Genomic DNA, 20,014 nt, shown 5'->3' with positions numbered 1-20,014 from the left:
GCCCACCCCAACCCCAAAATCCTGCCGGTTCTCATGGTTTTAAGGGAAAAGACACAGGGCATGGTGTTAGAAGGTTGATTCCAGCTCTGTCACTGACCCTGGGGAAGGCTTATCACATGAGTAAGAGTCAGCTTGTTCATCAACAAAATGGGATAATAAATCTTGCTTTAGATACCCCCAAGGTATTTTTTTTTAAGAGATCTAGTTAAATCTATTAAACTATATGTGATTCAGGCAGCATCCCTCCCAGATACGGCACCACCACCCCCCACCCCAGGGTATTTGGAGAAACAAACATGTTGAGGGACATCAAAGCCCCTGGTTACCCATTACACCTAGTTGGCTGGGGTTTTCACTTAAGGAATTGTGAGGGTGGGGAGAATCCCCACACCCTCTCTCCAAAGTGGGGTGCTTTTCTCTTGCACATTGTTTCCTGTCTCATTGGTCCCCTCCTTTCTCCTCTGCCCACCCTGTTTGGCATCACCCTGTCCTTGCCTTTTCCTGGGGTGGCAGAAGCAGAGGAGGGCTGCCAGATATGGCAGGAAAGGCCCTCGACAGCGATCCTCACTGCTCTCTGGGCAGCAAAGCCTGAAATCTGCACGAGCTGGCTTGTGCTGAGACCCTGCATGGCCGCGGTGCTCACCCTTTTGTTTTGGGCATCTGAACACTGTGCAGCCGCTGCTGCCATCCCCACCACCCCGAACCCCAACCCCGCCAGCCCTGTGAGGAGTTCCATCCCATTAACTCCTCCACGTCACCATGGCAACACAGGCTCCCGACTCTCCCAAAGATAAGAGATAGGAGGGCCACCGAAGCCAGGCATGGCTGAACCCCCTCCCCAGATATGCAGGGAGGGCCAGAGACCTCGACTCATTTCCAGTAGAGAAGCACAGTGCCTGAGATTCTGTTGTGTGCCTGGCACCTGCTTCAGGAACACCCACAACCCAACACACCCACAGCCAGTGAGTGTGGCAGCAGATGACTTTCATTTGTTTTCAGCCAAGTTTCTCCATGACCATGATCCTGCCTTTTCTCCCCATGGCACTGAAATCCAAACTGTCTCTCAGCAGAGTGGGAACCAGCACAGAACAGTCCCTAGCAATGGTGCACTCCCCAGCATAAACCTCTAAGCACATATGGTGAACGCCACCCCACAGTATATAGAAGAAACAGGAGCTCAGAGAGGTTAAATAACATGGCTAAATCATACCACCATTAAGTGGGAGAATTAATATTTCAATTGAAGACTGTATTTTTTTTAACCTGGCATATTTGACACTTTTGTAGTTCTTATAATAAGCCATGCACTGTTCTGAGCTTTATGCATGTAAACTCTTTTACTCCTCATAACAACCCTGTGTGATAGGTTCTATCAACAGTTCCACCTTACAGAGGAGGCTTTTTTTTTTAAAGATTTATTTATTTATTTATCAAGAATGGGGGTACAGGCCAGATGCGCAGGAGGATGAGAGGATTCACCAGAGACAGCGAGGAACAGAACAGGCAGACTGATGAAATACACTGCTGAGGGGAGTAGCGGGCTCGACAGGAGAGGTCTGTGCACCATGTGGGAGCCTCGCCGGTCGACCAGGATCGAACCGGCACTGCAGAGGCTGTGGAGAGCTTCACTGAGCTAGGATCAACCACCTGCACTACCAGGGGAAGCCCAAGAGGCTATTTTTTTTAAGATTTTATTTATTTATGCATACAAGAACTGGGGTGTAGGCCAGAGGTGCAAGGGGTGAGAGGATTCACCAGAGACAGAATTGGGAGCAGAACAGGCAGACTGAAATATACTGTTGAGGGGAGCAGGGGGCAAGACAGGAGAGGTCTGCTGTGCCATGGGGGATTGAAGTGATGTTGCAGAGGCTGCGGATAGCTTCATAGTGCTGTGCTTAACCTCTTGCACCACCAGGGAGGCCCACAGAGGAGGCTGTTGAGGTACAAAGAGGTTAGGTAGCTAGCCCAGAGTCACACAGAGAGGAGCTGGATTCACACCCAGGCAGGCTGGCTCCTGAGTTTGTGTCATAAGCACTAGACTGTATTTGGTGATGATTTTAGGACCCCTCAATCCCAGCTGCAGCCCACTCTGCCCTGAAAACGAGAAATTGACCACTTGACCACCTCCAGTAGCCCCACCTGGCTTCTCTCATCGAACTGGCTGGCTCTCAAATGAGAGTTTTGAGGGTTTTATTTCCCCAACCATCCTGCAGCTTTCTTTTCCAATTTCCCTCGCTCTCAAAGTAATCTCACGTTTCCACTCATTGCGCTGGGCTCTAAAAGGCTCCCATTTGGAACAACAGCCGAGAATTGTCTTCCTTTAGAGAGAAGAGTCTTCCAGTGCCCTCACAAGGGAAGTCCCCCTTGTCCCCCCACACTCAGCCTGTCTCCAAAGACCATTAACGCAATCACTTAACAAGAGGCCAGCTCTAATAGAAAGAAAGAGGAGGAGCATTGTTAGCCGTTTGAAGGGGAGAAGAAATCATAAAATCCATCAAACCTGTATTTGTCTCATTAAAAGTGTTTCTAATTTATAATGTCCTGGAATGCAGATGCCGCCCAGCTGTGCGGGCCTGGTAGCACTGACTGGTGTCCCCCGCCCCCCCCACTCCTGGGCCCCTTCTCCCACCTCACTGGGACTGCCATCAATTTCTGCTCATCAGCGGCACTTACAGTAAATGGATTCATTTGTGGCAATGGGAGCTGAGAGACAAAGGTGACAATATAATTAAGGTTTTTAATTCTATGCCTGAACAGTTAAGTCCAGAACTCATGATAATTAGCCGGCTGTAATGAAAGATCTTTAATCGTTATTTTCCCTTTGTTTCCTATAATTGTTCATTTTGGCCAACTACATTTGTCCTTTCATTTGAGTCTGGCTGCACACTTTTATGTCACTTCCATTATTCCTATAAACTCCAAAGAAAATATGTTGTGCAGTCCGGTCATTTACAAAGTCAAAGCGGGATGGCACGGGGAGCTCATGCGCGCACAACCGCTGACTCGGTGCTGGGGCTACTTTCTGGAGGAGGAGAAAACTGGGCTTGAGAAATCCATAGGCCTGGAGCTGTGTCTACAGAAAGCAAGCTGGGGCAGGAGAACGGAAAGTGATGGCCCCTTCACGGCTGACCTGGTCACGAGGTGGTTTGCAAACTGTGGTTTATAGGAGCATCACTATGACCACACACGTTCTTGATTCTCAAATGCATGTATTGCTCCCCCTCATATTTTGGCATTTCTAGGAGCAGAATGAATCTCACAGTCGATGTGCATTTTTAATGTCATGTCTACATTTTGTATTTCCCGAGAAGTTAAGACTTGAGAAAAGGGCATCTTCCACACAACAAATATTTATTGAGGACCCACTACATTCCAGGCTAGGCGCTGGAATGCAGTGATGAGGAACTGACCAGTCTCTGCTGGCACCACTTTTGGAGGATCACCCACACTCAGCCTCCTCTCCAGCCACCACTGGTCAAATGGACTGGATATTTTTCACTTGCTGTGGACTGCTTGGACTCACTTTGGACTGTGGGTCCAGGTGGCCAGAACATCGAAATCAGAGGGTTGGGGCTTCCAGCAAAGGGATGGAGGAACACAGGAATTGGGGTCTCACCACCGCCCAGGACTGGGGAAGAACCCCACTGGAAAACTCAGATGACAGCTTCCTAACAGGAAAGGAGAACAGGCCTGATGGGATAGGACAGCACTGGGATGGGGACGGGAACATCTGAGCAAAGACTTGTATGGCTGTGAAACATTCCATGTCCTTTCTCCCCCTCCCTCCACCCCAGGTCTGAGTCCTAAAAGTCCTTTGCCCAATGTCCTATGATGAGCTCACATATTTTTGGAAAGGATGGAGGCTCATCTTTACCCCTCTCATGTATTGCTTTTACCTTGAGGTTCTGACTCTGGCCTCATCTCAAACTTTCTATAGTTACCTGTCGCCACGAAGAAGAAAATTAGGCCACGCCAGTAAAAATTTTCTTGCTCTTCCCCCAATGCATTCTCCACACTCCAGAAGTGATATTGGATAGACTCTGGCAAAAAAAAAAACACCAAGAACCCCCACAGAACAGCTATTCCCTTTTTTCAAAAAAGAGGGTCGGAAAGGCAAGAACTAACTGTGGTCTCAAATGCATGGTTTCAGCCCCTCCCCAGAACAGAGCTCACTTAAAACCCACAAAACAAGCCTAAAAATGGCCCTGATGTGGGTGGGGCTAAGAAGAGGCATGACAAGTCAAGCTCCAGGCTTCCCTCCATACCCCCACCACAGCCACTGCCCTGATCCCCACTGCCTCCGCCCCTCTTCACTGGCCTCTAGCCCGTGGTCTCTCTCTAGTTCTAGTTTCCCAAAACCTCACTGGATCATGATGCTCCAAGATGACTCTAGTCCAACCTGTGTCTCAAGTCCAACCAAAGTTCTGCCTATTCCCTGCCACTCCTGCTGAACTTTGCCTCTAGCGGAGCCCACTCACCCTATGCTGCTTCCTGCCTCCAGGCCCTTGCTGATGCCCTCCCCTCTGCCTGACATTCCTGTGCTCCCCCTCAACCCCCAGACCCCACCCCGCCCCTGTCATCTTGCCTGGCTGCCCTCTTTGGGCACCTAGGGTGCTCCTGTCCCTGCACTTCCCATATGAACCCCCCCCCCAACAAACACACACTCCACCTGCCTCCACAGAAGTAGAGACTGGCTCCCCCACTGCTTTCTCCCCTGTGGTGGGGCAGGGCCTGGCCAGATGTAGAAACACATGAGAGAGGACGAAATGAATGAAGTCAGTGCGGACCTGGATAGTCCAGAGGTAACAGGGCCACCTGTGGTACTTTCTAGTCCTTCAACAAACATCTTGTGAACCCCTTCTCTGGGCTTGCTGCTGAGGTACCAAGTCAGGGAAAAGAAGACCCTGCCTCAAGGCTGCAAATGGGCTTCCAAGGAGACATAGAGAATAGTGGTTGAGAGTAGCAGCCCGTATCCCGTCTCTACCACGTACTAGCTGTGCCACCTTGTACGAGTTTCTTAACCTCTCTGTGCCTATTTCCTTATCTCTAAAATGGAGACAGTAATAGCAACCAGCTCAGGGAATGATTTGAAGAATAAATAGGCGAGAGTGGTTTCAATAGTGTGGGGTACATTACTGATGCACAAATAATGCTAGCTCTCCCAGCATGCTGCTGACCCCCTGCCTCTGAGCAGCCTCCCTCCCACAGATACCCATACCCTTATGCTCCTGGCCCCTCAGGAAGCCGGCAAGGCAGAATCAAGAGGACACAGGCTGAGGAGTCACCGGGACAGAAATACAAGCCCGGGTTCGAGCAGCCAGCCACGTGACTTTGAAAAAGATACATGTGAGATGCACCATTTCCCCCAGAACGGAGCCAAGCCTCTGTTTTCCCTGAGGACAGGTAGAGGGGGAGGGGTAACTGCTCTGTCTGCTTCCCGGAGTGTGGTGTGGATAAAACAGTGGTTGGACACATCCTCTGTGGGTTGCACAGGGCTTATTCTAATCAGAGCACCACATCCAGCGCCCAACCAGGCAGGCTGAGCCAGGTGAGCGCTTGAGAGCACATCCACACCCTGCAGAATCCAGGCACCCAGAGCCTGTGGCAGGGGGCGGGAGGGGGGGGTTGGGGGGAGGGCAGAGGGCCACAGAGGCCTGAGACCTTTACAAGCAGGAGCTCAGTGGGCTGTGGGGTGTTCCCATCCTCTGACCCCTGACACTGATTTCTGGGGCATCTTCCCCCAGTGCCTGCCAAGATCAAGTACCACTTGATCAAGTACCACTTGAGAGCAAGTACCACTCCAGAGGACTTGCCCTGGCCACAAGGCTGTTCCTGTGCCCTTGAATCTATTAAACAGAGCAAAGTGATTAATTATTTTACTGTCTTTATGGCATCAACTTTAACTTGCTTCACATCCACATTTCCAATTACATAAGCCCGAATCGTAAGCTCAGGAGGACATGTATTATTGAACTATTTATAATCAGAGTTTTTCAGAGCAGAAAAAGCTCTGCCAGGCAAGAGCCACACACCCCAAATTAATGATTCAGCAAGCAGAAGACAATCTGTCCTTAATCGGAGGGGCGTGGGTTGCAGGCAGGGAAAGAGCAAAGAAGATGAGTCCAAGTCAAGGATGGTAAACCATTTTTTTGCTGAAAGGCAAAAATCAGTTGAGGGGACCCACCCATGCCAAAGCAATCAAGTTGACTTGGGGGAGTTATTCTTTGAAGAAAATAATGCGACTTGGGTTACCTCAGACATACCAACTCCAGGTTTACTCTGGGGTCTGTCATTACTGATAACCATTGTTTTGTTATAGAGCAGCCCTAATACAAATCAGGGTGCCTGACTGTGGGTCCTCACCCACGCGCTTAAAAGGTCTTATCAATACTCTACTGCAGGCACACACAAAAGGTTAATAAAAGGTTTATTTACAAGGGAAGGGCAAATGAGGAAATGTACAACTCAGGGAGAAAAGTGGGAGACAAAGTTTTAAACGCGTCCTACTCGATCCGCCATATCTGGAATCCCAAATTGCACTCTGAGAGCTGGCCACGAGCCAGGAGCCGTGAAGCCAGGAGGCGAGCAACAGAGCGAGCCCCCCAAAGCCCACGTGTTTGGTTTTTATACCAACCCTGGCTGCTTAACTCCACCCTTAGGTCCCAGCCACCCTCCCTTTGGTGATAATGGGATTTGTCTTTCCCAATGTCTTGATGGCTTTAGTCTGGAGTGGGGGTGGAGTCCACAAAGCCTGCATGGAATTAGCTCAGGACATCCTTTCCCCCTAACAGTTCCACTGACTCATTGTGCCCTCTCCACTGAGTAACTACAAATTTGTAGTTACATCTCTTTAAGTAGTTCTGAAACACTTAGGCATTTTTACCAGCAAGTCCCAATAGCTACTGTGTCTTCTTCCCTCCATTGACTTTTGCCAAATCATGGAAGAACTCCCCTTTTCTGCTCCTGGGCCCACATTTAGGCCACCTCCCACTGAGGAGCACCATCTCCACCCTAGATGCCCCAACTCCTGGGTGGTCACAGCCAGTCTGTGCCCCTGTGGGGACCACCTCTTTCCTGCTTTGATGCTGCAGGGAGGCTTGAGGGCCACCAGGGAGGCTTGAGGGCCACCATTTGGTTGAAGTTTTATTAGAATGGGCCTCTCCATGTTTACCCACTGCATCTCCCTCCCTCAGGCTCCAGGCGGGAGTCCACTAATGACTGGGGCCAGGAGAAAAGTTCTCAGGCAGATAGTTCTCCTGGCTAATGCCGCCAGGCTATTACCAAGCTGAGGTTGTCCACTTGGGTCTTCTCAGTGCTGCAGGCTGATATCTGGAAAAGTCTCTCCAATCAGTCCTCCAGATTGGCTCAGCTCAGGATCAAGTGAGGTCCCTCGTACAGGAACTAAATGGGACAGGAGCACGAGGTCACTCCTGTTCACTGAACTCCAGTTATATACCTAGAGTTGGACCAGGCTGCATCCACAGCCATACATGAGGTAAGTGTCATTGTTCCCATTTCACAGATAATGAGACTGCAGCTTAGAGATGTTAAGTCACTAGTCCAAGATCCCACAGCTAGAAGGTGTTAGATGCCAAGATTCAAAGTTACAATGCTCCCTCCTGCTTCTTTTTTAAGGATAAAACTTGACAATCCATTACCAGACCTTTGTCTAGGGAAAAAAAAAAACAAAACATGTCCTCAACATGGAAGATATAAATGTTTGTTTTCTGCAAGGGAAGCAGAGGAAAGGAAGATTATCATCAACAAAAACAGACATAGGTTTGTTCCCTCCTGGAGTGCATGTTTGCTGAAGTAAAGCTGTAGTTTGAAAAAGATGACCCTAGAAAAGATATTCTGCCTTCTTTTGAGAGCTTTTTTTAAAAAATGGGAGAGACCAGCCAGCTATTCATGAAACCTCCTTCTTCCTGAGCACAGAGCCAGAAGCTCCATTCCCCAGGCTTCCTTGGAGATGGGTGTGGCCGCACCCTCAGTTTTGGCCAATGAGAGCACAGTCGTGTGCCCTAGGTACAGCTGAGGCCCAGAAATACCTCCCCAGCGATCTTCCAGGCTCCTTCCCCTTTCACAGTTTGATGCAAATGAGTGTCATGACCTTGGAAACTACAGGCTGAAGGTACAGAGACAGAGGTGACAGGCTGGGGTCTCTGAACTAGGATTGAAGCAGGACCACTTTCCGACTTATCTAGAGTTGCCAGAATTAACAAAAATAGAAGCAAAACCAAAACAGGATACCCCATTAAGTGTGAATTTTAGACAAGCAATGAATAATGTTTAGTATAATGTGTTGGGAATAAATTAGGGACAGAGGTACATTTCTGGACCAGCTCTCAGCCCTCAGGATCAGAGAGTTAACAACTTATACCAAAAATTTAGGACCAACTTATACCAAAAAAATTATTCATTGTTTACCTGAAATTCAAATTCAACTAAGTAGCCCATATTTTATTGGGCAGCCCTACACCTATCAGATCACATGTCTGGCACATAACATGAGTGAGACATGTTGTGTTTGAATCATGGTATATACGGGGGTTGTTTGTTATAGAAACTAGCTAGCATTGCCTTAACTACTACATCATTGCTCCCTTGAAGGATCAGTTATTAAACAATCTGGTCAGACAGGCTCAGTCCAGACTGATCAGCATTTATGCAAGCAGGTATCTTGTCACCAGTTCTTGCCTGAATTCTTGTAGCTTAGTAAAAAACTGTTGGTCTTTCACCTCTCTCCCTTGCACTTTGGAACACCAAAGAGGAAGAGTTAACATACACAGTTCTTGGGCCTCCTTGGTGGCCTAGGGGCTAAGTCTCAGTGCTGTCACTGCTATGGCTTGAGTTTGATCCCCAGCGAGGGGGCTACCCACATGGCACAGCAGACCTCTCCTGTCTTGCCCGCTGTTCCCCTTAGCAATGTATTTCAGTAGATCCACCTGTTCTGCTCCCCACCCTGTCTCTGGTGAATCCTCTCATCCCTGCACCTCTGGCCTACACCCTAGTTCTTCTATGCAAAAGCCAAACAAACAAACATACACAGTTCTTATCCCACCCCTCACCCCAGGAGCTGGCCACTCAGGGTAACCAGTAATTTCAGGTGGTTCATGAACAGGTGCAAACCATTGCTCAGGGAGCCCAGTGACCAGCAGTACAGAGGTCAAAGGAGTATGGGAGGTATTTGGGGAAAAGTAGCAGTGACAAGCCCCTCCTGGAAACATGGCAGTTGCCATCAGCTTTGGCACCCACAGAGCAAGAGCTATGGTGGTTAACGACTGGCCAGTCCCACATCTGGATGAACTATCTGAATCAGGAACTGGGGTGCTCAGTCAGGAACCTTGAAATCAGGCACTGGAGCCCATGGTGGGGCCTCCAGGAAGTTATTTCCATTGTGACAGAGAAAAAAAGAATCAAGATTTGGAGGTACGTGAACAGAGGTTCAAGCCCTGTTTTGCAGTTTTGAACTCTTTTCAACTCTCTGAACCTCATTTTCCATCTCTGTAAAAGGGGATAACACCAAACAATTACTGTAAATTTACCCAAGGTATCGTACAAGACTTTAGCTCGCAGCTGATGCATGGTAAATATTGTCTTCCCTGAGGGCCTGGCAGCTGCAAAGAGCGGAGGGAGAGCTCACCTTCTTTGTCACTCTATCCATTAATGTGTACATCCTCAAGACCCCTCTCCATCCCCCTCTGTGGCCCATGAGACCATGGCCCGGAGACCACTGAACCCGGGTTGGGTGGAAGAAGCTGTTTCTGACGCCGCCATCTTTCCTTCCAGGCAAGGAGCACAGAGTTCCCATCACCATAGAAACAGGGATCCCAATAGAAACTCTCTCCAGGCCACCCCCACACCATCCTCTCACATAGCATTGCTAAATCTCTGGCCCTAATTAACAGAGTGGACATTAAGTGGGCTCGCCTGGGAACCCATCATCTCTTCTAGCCTTGTTTCTCCAGCCCTGAGCCTCACGCCTTCAGAATAGCCCCTCTCGGGAGCCTCACTCTCCAGGGATGGCAGGTGAGGCCTGAGCTGCAGAGCCCAGACGCTCGTTCCCAACACACCCATCACTCACCTGCTCCGAAAACCCTCCTGTTGGCTCCTCCGGAGCCATTACCGTTCGTCATGTTTATCTGCATTTAGGTGCTGTGGGGATTCACACACTTCGATCTGTCTTTGCTCATGAAGCAATGGTCCAAAAAATGGTAATGATGCCTCTGACACCGCAGCATCACGGCATTCTTCACATGCAGGGTTGCCAGAGGTAGCACATGGAAACACGAGATTTTCAGTGAAGTCTGAATTACACATAAACAATAAATAACTTTTTAGTATAAGCATGTCTCACGCTTACTTGAAACATACTTATACCTTTTTAAAAGTATTCATTGTTTATCTGAGATTCAGGTTTGTAAGCATGTCCTGTGTGTTTTTTTTTTTTCCTGATGACTCTACTCACCCGTCTTCCTGATGCACCTGGCTCTTTGGCCCAGGCAGAGAGCTTTCTCCATCAGGCAAGAACAAGGGGCAGTACCCTTCTTGGCAAGAGTCCAGCCTGCCTTTCTCTGCAAACCTACTCTTCCCAGCAAGACCCCTTGTATTCCCTAAACACACACTCACCTAAACCTTTGCCCACACCATTTTCTCTGCCTGGATATCTGTTCCTCTGTTTCTCTTTATCATTTAACTTTCCGGTTCCTTCAAGGCTGAATTCTCATGCCACCCTTCCAAAGCATGTCACGCTCCCAGCCCACTGATTTCTCTTTCCTCTGACCTCCCACAGCTCTGGTCTGCCACTCTCTTAGAACAGTGAACACTTCCATTGGAATGGTGAATCTGTGCCAAGCTCTGTGCTGGGCTCTGCAGCCAACAGAGGTGCACGGGTCTCCAGTCTTCCTCTCAAGCACCCCACAATCTAGTGGGGAAGACAGAAATGGGTGCAAATCACTATAATAATGAATTCTGACTTCATGACCAGTGCCAAGTGCAAAGTGCAGTGAGACTGAGGAGGAAGCAAAGCTCCATTTCACCTTGGGGCTATGAGGAAGGCTTCCTGGAGGAGGTAGAATGGGGTTGTGGTAGGGAGAGTAGAGCTTCAACAAGGAAGGGAGTTTCAGGCAGGAGAAAAAAATCCACATAAGTAGGTAGACAGAAAAGGAAGTGATCGCACTGAGAACAGCAAGAGTGGGCAGCAGAAGGGTCGGTGTAAGGGATGTGAACATAAATCCAAGCTGCAAGGCAAGGAGGGACCGGTGGTTGCTGAATGGCAGGCTAGGCGCTTTGGGCAAGTTCTGAGCCATCACAGCAACAGCCAGCATGTCTTTCGCACTTACTATGTAGCAGATATTGGATTGTGTGAGCACTTTACACATATGTTATTTTCTTCATTTACTGCTTCCTTTAACTTCACAGGGCTGTTTTTTTTTTTTTTCTTCTCATTTTATAAATGAAGCTCAGGGAAGTAAATGGCCTTTCCCAAGGTCACACAGCCCAACTTGAGTTCCAATGTTTTGGACTACAAAATCTGTGTTCTGTCTTCACCAGCTTGCCGTCTCTAGGGTGCCAGGGAACTACTGTAAGCTTAGGGGAAAGGCATGTTTTAGGCTTATAGCACTGGTTTGGAAGAGGGGATAGGCCAGTTGAAGGCTGATGTCCCACCTCAGATGAAGATGATCACTTCTCAACAAGGGCTGGACGGTGGGATGGGGAGGGCTCAGTCAGGACCCCTGGCAGAGTAGGGTCCTGAGCACACATGGCTTTCTCTTGCTCCCCCTCAGGAGAGCCAGCAGGCTCAATGCTATGTCACCTCAACAGTCAGCCTGGCCTACACCTCTCAGCTTCCTTCACATCCTTGGGCCAAACCAGGGCCAGCAATCTGCCAGGGCCAGGTCAGCCTGAAAGGAAGTGAGTGACCTGGCAGCAACCTCTGCCCAGCAGGATGACGAACCAGCCTCATTCCTGGCATATGGAACTTTCAGAGTAAAACCAACAAAGTCTCAGGCAAGCCAAGATGAATCAGTCACTCTATTGTCCAGTGAAGACTCCAGTGCTTTGCCTACTTCTCAGATTGACGAAGGCTCTCCAGCCCACTGCCACACAAGGAAACTAAGGCCCATGAGAAGACTTGAGAGGGCCTCCCCTGTGGCGCAGCGGCTGAGCGCTGGGTTGCGGGGCTGCCCGCGGCCTCTGCAGCGCCGGTTCGATCCCCGGCTGCTCCCCGGCCACCAGGGGAGGGTCCCGCATGGCGTGCAGACCTCTCTTGCAGCGCCCGCTGCTCCCCTCAGCAGTGTGCTTCGGTCCTTCTGCCTGCTCTGCTCCCCACTCTGGCTCTGGTGGGTTCTCTCACCCTCCCGCGCTTCTGACTGTGCCCAGTGCTTGTATAAATAAACAAATAAACAAACAAACAAATAAATAAATAACTCTTAAAAAAAAAAAAAGAGAAGACTCGAGAGGTTTCCCTGCTCACCAGCCCAGTCTTCTCCTTTATCCCTTCTCTTTCCACATTTTCAAAACAGATGCTATTACTTTGTCCCCAAAACACCATTCCTGTCCTATCAGCCATTTGATCCAAATTAATTCAGGCAGAAGGTCCTTAGAGTCATGTTTTGGTCCAAAGAGGGATGCCCAATCCCTGCCCTCCCCACTCACAGACACTGTACATCCACTACACCAGCTCACTCTGGATCTCCCTTCTCACCACAGCAGTCTGAGGTCAGAAATTGCCAAATTCAGGATCACAGTAAGCATGGGGCTCAAAAGTGTACCCTTCTCTCCCTAAAGAAGCCAGGAGAACAGGGGACACCTCCAAGGGGACACCATTTGCAGACAACCCTTAACAGTGGCAAGAGCAGGGCAATGACCTTCATAGGAATCCCTCGTAGTAACATTTCAGCCCCAGCCTGCGACAGGCTCCACTGACTCCTGGACATAAATTACTTGTTCATTATCAGACCCCGACATGGAGAAGGATGTCGGCAGCTTGATTGTGTCTGTGTCCTGTGGCAGGAGGCTGCATCTGAGCTGCCACTGTCCGTGGTGCTGTTTTACATGGGCTGGCACTGCTGCCTTCAGGGCCAGGCAGGCTCCGGCTCAAGCCACCCACTACTTCATGCTTCACACAGGCAGCCCGAGAGTGGCAGAGAGGATACACGAGTGCTCACGACAAGGTGGCCATAGACAAGTGGAGATGGACATTCAGTCTCCATGCCAAGCCACACAGAGCCTGACTGGGGTCAATCTGAGAGCTTCCTCTTATTGAACCTTTGCTATAAGCCAGGCACTGTGCTAAGTTTGTTCATATTTGTTGAGATCCTTTGGTTGCAAGGAAATGTACGGACATCACTCACACAGCAAAGCTCAGGAATGACAGGGATGACGCAGGACACAGAGATTACTGGAACCAGGGGTTCTAAGGCAGCCAGAACTGTCTCTCTACTTCTCTGCTTCTCTTCAGGTTGGATTTTTCTGATTGGCCAGGTGTTCCATCAAGATGATAACCATGTCTGCAAGCACCTTCAAAGTTACATCTTATAACTTTACAGCTAAGCAAAAAGAGGCCTTCTTTCCTTCAGCTAGTGTATAAAATCCCAAGAGAGACTATGATTAGATCCACTCAGTCACATGCTCCAGCAAGGAGGTGTAGTGCAGTGACCTGAAGTCCTGAGAACAACAGGGGCACTTCTCAGGGCACTTCCCTGAAACATCACCAAGAGCCTTCCAACATCACTCTTGTTATCTCACTATTCCTCACAACCCTCCTATGGAATAAGCGCTACTACAATCCTAACACTGCAGTTCAGAAACTGAGACTCAGAAAGATCAAATGCTTTACCTGAAGTCATCCAGGAGGAAAGTGGCAGAGCAGAGCCTGGGATCAGTTTGAGTCAACTGGCCCCCCAAGTCCATGCTCCTTACCTTTGCTCATGATACAGGCACATAGGTTTGGCACATAGACTAGGAGACATGGAGAGGACAGTGATGGGGTAGATAAAGGGGTAGGACCCTCAGGCCTGGTCTGTAGCATCTGGTTTAGGTCTTTTTTATTTGCCCTGAAGGGATTGTTAGGGCAGAGATCAGGCCAGAAGAGAAGAAGGAGCCAAGTGAGTTTGTGGGCTTAATTCTATGAACTCCTCTGAGATCTGGAGACCTCTGTATTGAGCAGCTTCAACATGTCTCTCCTGAAGGTGGCCTGAGAGGGAAGCCAGCACTGTCCACATCTGGTCATATGGGCCAGGAAGCAAAACACTGACAACCATCCCCACCCACAAGGTGTCCCAACAAGAGGCTGAAAGATCAGGCCAGAGTCCCTTTGACACTGGCTAACAGGTCCATGAAAGTCATCTCTCCCACTATGCCTCCCTCACCAGGTCTCCTCCTTTAGCTGCTATTTCTAGGACTCAGCACATTACACAATCCCAGAGTAGGGACCAGGTAGGAATGACACCTTCATTTTATAAAGGAGAAAATTAAGGCCCAGAGAAGACATAATTTTACCAAGGACACACAGCTTGTGAGTGATTTCAATATTCTGGACATTGCCATTAAAATCTCTTGTCTAATCAAATGACAATAGTTTATAGTCAAAACAACATAAAAGTATTTATCCAATACTTGCATGGGTATAACCACAGAGCATATTATAAAGCAAGAGAGGAAGGCTATCTATGGCTTACATCTGGGGGTGGAGGTGGCATCATGGGACAAGAGATCCACAGGAGTCAGTTAGCTTTCTGGGGTACACAGGGAAGTCCCAAGTAAGAACCACAGTTTCTTTTTTCCCGGCCATTGACTCTGAGGGGAAGTGATGTCCTGAACTTGCCAGTACGATGCTAGGAGGGTCTTCAAATTCCCTGAGGCACCCCGTCACTTAGCAGATGGGAATACTGAGGCCCAGAGGAGGGGTCTTGCCCAGGAGGCTTTGCTCCAGTTACAGTGCTCCCTCAGCATTCTCTGGGGGCATCCCTCTAAGTGGAGATAAAATGCCCCTTGTCTGTGGCCCTCCCTCATCTCCCTGATCTCCCTACCAACATAAAGAGTCCCCTCCTCAGAGTCTCACCTGAGTCTCATCAGGTCTCCTTACCAGTTCCTGCAGAGGGTTCAATGCCTGATGCCTGTTCTCCCTCCAAAGCCCAAAACTCCTGGAGGGGCTGAGACTTACCTGTTTATCTCCCAACCTCACCCTCAATGAAGAGAGTAGTTCCTGAAGAATTTGAGGAACTGGTGCTCCTTTGACCTGAGTTGACCCCACTGGGGGTCCCCTTCCAGATCTAGGAAGACTACCCTCCTCAGTGAAGAGGCTCCTGAATGCTGGCTTCAGAGCAGAACTTATGCCAAGAAGACTGCCCATGTCTAGAAGGCACATGGGTCCAAGAATGCTGAAGCAGAGCTGGGCCAGACATCCTTCTGCAAAGTGGATGCCTCTACCCAGCAACCACTGAGGGGCAGCAAGGACCCAGGGACTGTCTGGTCCAACTGCATCCACATCCTCTAAGCAGATAAAGCTGTGAGCCCTCATCTGCAGGACATCTATTACTGGTGACCAAGCCCAGGGCCTGGAACACAGGAGGTGCTCCTTCCAGTTTTGCTGAATGACTAAGCAAAGTCACCAAAGGGGCAACAGAATTGGTGAGGGAGGAAAGCTAGTATTGACTGACCACCTGTGATAAACCCAGTGCTCCTGCGGGTTACCTTACCTTCTTCCCAGCCACCATGCCCCCAAAGAAATGACTCAGGAACTCTGAGCATGCACATTCAGCAAACAACTGTACCCTGAGACACAATGGTGAAGGTGAAAAATAATGGACTCTACTGGACACTTGCTCACCAGGACTGATTTTATGTTATCTAGTCCATCAGTGACCCCCTCATTGACCTCAGCTACCTGATCTACATGTTCCAGTACAATTCCATCCTTGGAAAGTTCAAAGGCATAGTCAAGGCTGAGAATGAAAAGCTTATCATCAAGGAAAAGCCAATCTCTATCTTCTAGAGATACATCAAATGGGAGTTATTCTAGTGCTTAATATGCTGTGGAATCCACTGGTATCTTCACAAACTTGGAGAAGGCTAGTGTTCACTTCAAGGGTGGAACCAAAGGGTCATCACCTCTGCTCCTTCTGCTGATGACCCATGCTTGTGATGTGCATGAATCATGAAAGTATGACAACTCTGCAAGATTGTCAATAATGCCCCCTTCACCAACTTCTTGACCCCCTGACCAAGGTCACCCACGACAACTTTGGCATTGTGGAAGGACTTGTGGCCCTAGTTCATGCCATCACTGTCACCCAGAAGACTGGACAACGCCTGGGGAAACTATGATGTGATGGCCAGGGGGCTATCCAGAACATACTATCTGCTTCTAATGGCACCGCCAAGGCTGTAGGCAAGATCATCACTGAACTAAACAGGAAACTCACTGGCCTAGCCTTCAGTATGCCCACTCTTAACATGTTGGTCATGGGTCTGATCTGCCACCCTCAGAAAGCTGCCAAATACAATAACATCAAGAAGGTGGTGAAACAAGCATCCCAGGGCACCTCAAGGACATCCTGAGCTACACTGACTCCAGTGACTTTGACAGTGACATCTACTCCTCCACCTTCAACGTTGGGGCTGACATTGCCCTCAATAACCACTCTAACAAGCTCATTTCCTCATATGACAATGAGTTTTGCAACAGCCATGTGGTGGTGGACCTTATGGCCTCCAAGGAATAAGAACCCCCAGACCATAGCCCCAGAGAGAGCACAGGAGGAAGAGAGAGGCCTCAGCTGCTGGGGAGTTCCTCCCCTATTCATCCAACACACTGAGAATCTGACCTGGACAGTGTCCATCCCTAAAGTGGACCTTATGGCCTCCAAGGAATAAGAACCCCCAGACCACAGCCCCAGAGAGAGCACAGGAGGAAGAGAGAGGCCTCAGTTGCTGGGGAGTTCCTCCCCGATTCATCCAACACACTGAGAATCTGACCTGGACAGTGTCCATCCCTAAAGAAGGAGCAGGGCTTAGAGAACCCTACCTTGCTATAACCATCAATAAAGTACACCGTACCCAGAAAAACAAATGACCCAACTAAAGCTCAGAACCAATGACAGACAGGGCAGCCTGGTCCTGCCTATTTCTTTATCCAGAGACAGGACCACTGGATAGGATCTAATTTCTTTTCACCCTGTTTCCCAGTACCTCACACAGCATCTGACTTGGAGGAGATGTGTTGGTGTCCCCTCATCAGTGGCTGGGGGCCTTTCTCAGAGCTTTGGAAGGGAGAAATGAAGCAGGCGAGTCTCAGGCCTGGAGCATGGGGCCTGAGTCAGAAAGCCTCATGGGGTAGAACCACTCCCCAGGGTGGCTCCTGCCTCCCCTGTAGTGGCCCTCCTAGGAGAGCTGCCAGCACTGGTGACCTCACCCTCCTGCATTGCTGGCAGAGGGCTTCAGCGGACAGAGTCCCTGGGTCGAGCAAACCCCGAGGTCCCCAAACTTTCCACTTCCATAAAGTGCTCTGATCTTGTCAAATTGCTACCAGAGGAGTCATAGCTGAATGAACACTTGCCAGGTTCCCGCAGCTCTCCCGAGAGCTGTCACCGTCCTCATCCATCATAATTGAAGCAGTCCACCTGCTCCGGGCCCATCTTTCAACTGCAATGATGGCTGAGATGCGATAGATGTGTCTTGTCATCACCTTGACTTTTTTTTTGGAGAATGCAAAGGTCAGAAGGGATCCTGGGGTGGGTGAAGCCCCGATCTCAGGGTGGAGGGCTGACTGTCTCTCCCACTGAGCGCCAGTCCCCACCATGGCCATCTACTGCAGCCCTCCAGCTGCCTCTCTCCATCAGGTCTAGAGAAGAGCTGAAGACTCCCTTCACCCCAAGACCCTAGGTTCCTGCATCTGCCTGCCATCTCTGGTTGTATAGAAAAACAGACTCCAGAGGGGCAGTGGGGTTGGGAAGGCATCCGCTTCCATGATACCCAGACTTGGGATGACCCTAAGGTATAAACTTTCACACGGGTCTCCTCTCAGGCCAAACCTAAGGCCACTGGCCTTAACCTGTTTGTCTGAGAATGGTAGTCACCGGCCCTCTGCTTCCCACATTAGTGCAGAGAGACAGGTGTCTAAGACTCCTGCCCCGGCTCAGGCAGTGGAGTCATCTTCCTGAGCAGACTCTGCCTCTTCACAGCCTCCTCCTGGGAGGCCTCCCAGGGCTTCCTCGGCAGGCAGAATAAAGGCCAAACTTGGCCTGGCTCTCAAGCCCTCAGCAATGCAGCACCAAGGAAGCAAGCAGCTTGAGAGGTCATAGGCACCTCAAAAGAATCAGCATCCACTTAGTTGAAGAAAGAAATTTTTTTTTTTTTTTTTTTTTTTTTTTTCAAAAAATGCTCTAAGATAAAAGGGAAAATCAAGGAGAGAATGAGCTCCCTGCCTTCGTAGGCGTTCAAATGTAGCCAGAATATTTCCTGGAAGCCTGCTGCTGAGCTCCAGAACAGGTTCAAAACAAGGAAATTTAAAGGGGGTGTCTCTTCCATCCCTCCAATTGGGTTTCCCCATCACCCTCTTCTACCTTCTCTCCCACTGTGATCACCCTCCAGCTTTTGCTCATGCAGTTTCTCCAGCCTGAAGTGCGCTTCCCCTTCTCTGCTCCCTGCAGGACCGCTTTCGATTCAACAACAGGTTGTAGCCCTGGGGCTACAAAATTTATTCAAACATTGTCTCTGCCCCCAACCCCTGCCAGCTGTCCCCCTCCTCCCACTCCCGAGCACACGGCCAACCTCACGCAATTGGTAGATCAGAGCAGTGCTCATCCTCCCGGCGCCCTTCCGCCCTTCAGTTTGGAACAACTGGCTCCTCTTCCGCCCTCGCTCCTGGGGCGTCTGCCTGCGCCTTTGCCAGAAGGCCCTGGGTGTGGGGAGGAGGATAGGGCTGCTGTTCTAGTAGGCTCAGCACAGGGAACCAAGGAACCCCCCATAGCACCAGATTCATATTGAGTCACTGAGGTCACAGACCTCAGAATACCAGGAGCCTGATCCCAATCAATGGTTCAGGGATCTCAAACCCTGATTTATTCTGCTTGGATCACAGCCCCTTGCCTTTGTTGGAGAGTTACTTCCCCAGACATGGGAAGCAGTTTCAGTGCCCCCATTTAAAAATGGGGATCAGAGTAATAACCAAAATTAAGTACTAATATGAGTCCAGCACTGTGCTCATCCTCCACACCCAGGGCCTTCTGGCAAAGGGACAGACAGACCCTCCAGGAGTGATGGGTGATGGTTGAAGAGGAACCAGTTTTTCTGTTTGGGGGTTCTCCTAATCCCCGTCACCCCTGCCTCTGCTCCCTCTTACCATCAAGTCTGGCTCCAGGAGGGCAGAAGGAGATGCCACAGCTCCCAGATCCACAGGCCTCCCATCTCTCACCTGATATTGAAGGAGCTTCCTGCCTCCCCTCCATCTGTGCTCCACACAGCCTGCCATCTCCCCAAAGTTCCAGAGTTCACCCGACCTTGTCACTTCCCTGCTGACAATGCTTCCCTGCTGAGAGCCCTTGCCTGGTGCGAACTGACTCCCAGCCCACTTCCATATCTGGCTCCCTTCTGCTTTCCCACTGCAACTTTTTCCCCCTCTCCACCATACCTCTTCCTGTCCCTGGGCATCACCTTACTCTAGCCTCCTTCTGTGACCCTCTCCCCCAGCCATTCCTGCAAGTTGCTACAGCAAACTCCCTCCTCCCTGAAGCCTGGCCGCCCCCAAGCTGGCAAGGGGCATGTCTCCTCCCTGGCTCCCTTGACCTCTCCTATCATTATGTTTCACAGCGCTCACTCCCTTCTGTCCAGAGCCGTAGTGAGTGTCCCCACAGTGTCTCCCTCATTAACAGGTGGACCCTCTGAGGGCAGACTGAGGCTTGGCCACCTCAACCTCCCTAGAACCCAGCATTGAGGGTGCTCAATAGTTTAGGAACAATTTCCTAATAGCACTTCTGCCTCAGCTTTATATGATATTGGACCTTCAAAAGCA

The 20,014-nt window shown here is 49.9% G+C and overlaps 1 pseudogene; it reads left to right on the top strand.

The window, feature by feature from the left end:
• The first annotated feature begins 626 nt into the window (after positions 1–626).
• LOC119231416 (glyceraldehyde-3-phosphate dehydrogenase-like) lies at positions 627–16,727 on the top strand (annotated as a pseudogene).
• Positions 16,728–20,014: the final 3,287 nt, after the last annotated feature.

Source organism: Talpa occidentalis, unplaced genomic scaffold, assembly GCF_014898055.3.
Source record: "Talpa occidentalis isolate TD23 unplaced genomic scaffold, MPIMG_talOcc4v2.1 talOcc4.7, whole genome shotgun sequence".
NCBI lineage: Eukaryota > Metazoa > Chordata > Mammalia > Eulipotyphla > Talpidae > Talpa > Talpa occidentalis.
This window is presented reverse-complemented; position numbering and strand designations above follow the sequence as displayed.